Below are 3,970 nucleotides of genomic sequence, written 5' to 3' on the forward strand. Positions count from 1 at the left end.
TTACCGTTACTAGTTACTTTATTTCAAAAGTAACTCTGTTACTTTTGTAACCCCTTCTTTCACTTAGTGTCTATAATTTACACTGAAGTCACACTCACAAAAATTAAACAGGTCCTAGGTTCTCAGCTAAAGTTGGTGAATTCGCTGGGGTTTTTCCCTACTACTTTAAATAAAAGGGACCCTATCAATGGGATGAGAAAAAGGAAAATATTTAGCACGGTGCCTCCACTGAAAAACTTACTATGCTGTGTAAGCACTAGCAAAAATACGTAAGCTCTCAGAAATACAGTTTACTCCAAAAGAATTTTAAACAACCATAGGTAAAGGTAAAACACAAAACATTTATTTATTAACCCTTTTTTTTTTTTTTAGTTCGTTGGATTTCAACTCTTTTTACCCTTTGTTTTAACTCACATCAATGAAATGAAAGTTTTTAATTCGAACTCAATCTCATCTGTTTTTAATGAAAAGCAACCCTTATGAAATTAGTTTCTTTTTAGCTTATTTATAAACCAAATCAAATTATGGTGGTATTTTTAATAAACCAATCACTTATGAAATATTTACCTAGGTGTGTTTTTTTTTAATCTTTTAACTGTATTCACCTATGAAATGCTCACTCAAGAATCCAAATGCATAGAAATATCAGAACAATGCTTTTGTGTACTAAAACACAGTAACCAGTACTCACGCCTATACCCACAAGTATTTTTTTCACAGTCCACATAAATGATAATGGTACCAGTAAAGGGCCCATTTGAAGAGTTGGTGCACATGAAGTTTTGTCCAGTGAAAAGAACTTAACCTTTTGAGACTGGGGCAGTTCACACAGTCTGCTTTAACACAGTCCAGTGCCTGTATCCTTCACTCGGTTCTGTGCCAACGGCAATTACAGCCAGGCTGTAGCGCGATGTCCAGACAGCTCCCGCCGAGTCCCATAGCTCCAGCTACCTGCGACACGTCCTCGTTCTCTGCCGTCTGCTCCGTCCGATCAGTCCTCACGCGCGCACGAATGTCTGTGCAGACTTCCTTGTGTCCATTCTGTGAAGCAGGCTAGCCCTCTGCCACTAAGCTAACTCACAGCACGAGCTAGTAGCGGAGTCCATGCTAGCGCGGCTTGTAAAACTTCACCGTCGTGTAAAACTGCTCACACTCGACTGAGATACATGAAAAGATTACTGTGGCCAGTTAAAGTCTCTCTGGCAGTGCAATATCTGGGCCAACTTTAGTTTGAGTCTGAAACTCAAAAAACAGCCAGCTCCTTCACTGTCCTGGTGAAATCTGGGATACTTCCTCCCAGGGAAAACTCTAGTGTTTTTATTTAAACAAACAAAACCTGACCCTTATGATTTTTTTACCGTCCATAGAATATTTTTAAACATTATAAAACATGAATTACAGAGCTAATATATGAACAATATTTATTTTAACAGGCCTATCGGAAAACCTGAAAAACCAGAGGATTCTGGGAGATGAAGTCCTACATTACTCTGTGTTTTAGAAGCAATATAAAGGCAGAATCTGCATATTTTTTACCATCACTCAAATTACAGAAACACAGTAAAATAGAAATTGAATGTTTTCACTCATTTTTAGAGAACCCTACACTTTACTGATTACTTACACTAAAAAGTAACTTTTTAGTTACTATGAAAAAAGGTCTCCCATTAATGCCCTTATAGTCTTTGTTTCAGTACTGTTTTTGCATTGGAGATTAATACAATAGAAACTGCAATGGCTTTATCAACTTTTTCCTGGTTAGCAGGAGCAGTCAGTCCCTCGGTTAAAATCCAGCCGCTGTTGCTTAGGTGGTGGAGGTGAAGTGGCATCAGTCTGTGTCTGTACTCTTAGCTACTAGCTTGGTCGCAGCATGTTGTTTCTGTAGGTGTTTCAACAGGTTTGAATTGCTATTTTGGGCAGTAGATAAGATCTTTGATCCAAGACACAACTTACATTTAACTAAAACGTTCTTGTCTTTGTGCTCGACAAAGGTCAAGTAGTGAGAATATCTCCATGTAAAGAAACTTGGGCTCCGATGCCATGATGATACCAGTCTTGTAAACAGACACACCCACACAGCATGTCTTCTCCCGTCTCCCCGCTGACACACATACACACACAGGAAGATTCAGGACTACACGGCTCTGGCCGCAGCTCAGTCTCTAGCCGAGACTACACAAAAAATAAGAGAGGGACCTGGCTGCAGGGAAGATGGCGGACAAGGGCATCGCCATAGCTCTATTCCATACCGGAAGTCCAAACCGGAAGTCGGTCTTCTTCGTGTATCTTGTCGCATATAAGGCACTCCGTCACCACAGAACATCCAGACGGTAGATACGAAGATACGAAGAGATAGAAAGGTAAGCGAAAGAGTGTTAAATATCCTCTATCTTAAAAGTACAGTGTGTTATCTAAGATACAATTCTATGCTATCTACAAATGTAATGTATCAAAGAATTAGAGTAACATAAGTTGGGAAGGTTGTTTCATCATGTAGTGAGAATGTGAGCGCTGAAGGAGAGGACATTATAAGCAAAAAGAAGCACATGTGGTGTTAATCTTATGATATGAAAGTTTTCTAGATATCAATGTTGTTTGACATCTCCTTTTTCAGATGCACCCCTCTATTTAACCAAAGAATCCAGTCTGGAGCGCACAATCTTGTCGTCCTCTGAGTTTGGGTGTCCTCTCTGTCCCAAATTCATTACTAAAACTGACAGTGTGATCCAGAGGCACCTTGAAAAGCACTCAGCAAATGCAGTGCATTTCCAGGGTATGATGATAAATATCTGTCTGAGATCATATCATTTTTATTTGTTGAATGATAATGTGTTTTTGCATGTATAAGCTTGCCATAATTTAATCAGTGTTATATTGAGTTGCACTGCTTTAAAGTGCAGTTTAACACACGGTTGTCTTTAGAGTCCTTGATGCTAGATTATCTGGATTACAATTTTCATGACATATTTGCCAGATAGGCATGGATCTAATTCTACAAATTGACTTGCTCAGGCAACCACGGCAGAGACGGCCTCTGATAACAAACGACTGCACATGGCTGACCTAAAGTTGTTCTTAAGTTGTTCTTCAAGGCCTATTCACTGTTTTTAAGAAAGTGACTATCTTTTGTATTTGTGAAAATGCTTTCACATGCATTGTACAAGGATAACAATTGGATAGTGTATGTGTTTAATTTCAAACATAAAATGTTAACGTCTTTTATGCGGTTAGACTGTTATACCCAGATGCTGCGTCTCTGGAATGGGTGCAGTGCCAAATGTGCAAGGTCTGGCTGCACAAAGATTGTGCCGGAAAGTGCCATAAACATCTCAATCAACTGTGGATGCACAGATATGAATGACAGACCAAGGTACTACTACTTAAATATCTGTATGTAGTGTCACACAAAAATAAAGATGAAGACTGACATACTAAGCCTGAACTTTTCAAAGAAAGGCTCAATGAACCTTTATTTAAACCCTATGAGAAAATGCCAGCTTGGGGAGAATTATTAACCCCAAATATTAGCTGTTTTCACAGGTAGTGTTAAAAAAAGTCTGCTCTCTAATACCATGTCATATAAAGACAACATAATGTTCCCAAAAGAATTTAAAGTTTTGTGAAGAAGATAACAGTTTTGACCCACAAGCATTACAATCATATTTTTAGTTCTTCAGGTGGAGGTAACTTCCTGTCTATAATCTGGAGATGCTTACTGATAAATGATTTTGCAGTAGCTGCTGGCAGTCCTCATTTTTTTTTTTTCATCTTTGCAGGATAATGGATGCTGTTGAGCAAGGAGGGGGAGATCAAGGTAACATTCAAATAGACTGTGTTGTTGGTAATTACATTCTCTATCAGTGATTACATGTTCACCCTTTACCCTTTGGTTTCAGAGCTTACACGATGATCTGATGAATGGAACGATCCGTTCCAATAGGATGTTCCTATGGCAGAACCCATCCACCTC

The 3,970-nt window shown here is 38.8% G+C and overlaps 1 long non-coding RNA gene across 1 annotated transcript; it reads left to right on the forward strand.

The window, feature by feature from the left end:
* The first annotated feature begins 2,323 nt into the window (after window positions 1-2,323).
* LOC146310339 (uncharacterized) lies at window positions 2,324-3,063 on the forward strand. The gene is made up of 3 exons (XR_014772415.1): window positions 2,324-2,360; window positions 2,615-2,773; window positions 3,013-3,063. It is a non-coding gene; the product is annotated as an uncharacterized LOC146310339 (long non-coding RNA).
* Window positions 3,064-3,970: the final 907 nt, after the last annotated feature.

This window comes from Lutjanus erythropterus, chromosome 19, assembly GCF_056507025.1.
Source record: "Lutjanus erythropterus isolate fLutEry1 chromosome 19, fLutEry1.hap2, whole genome shotgun sequence".
Lineage (NCBI taxonomy): Eukaryota > Metazoa > Chordata > Actinopteri > Lutjaniformes > Lutjanidae > Lutjanus > Lutjanus erythropterus.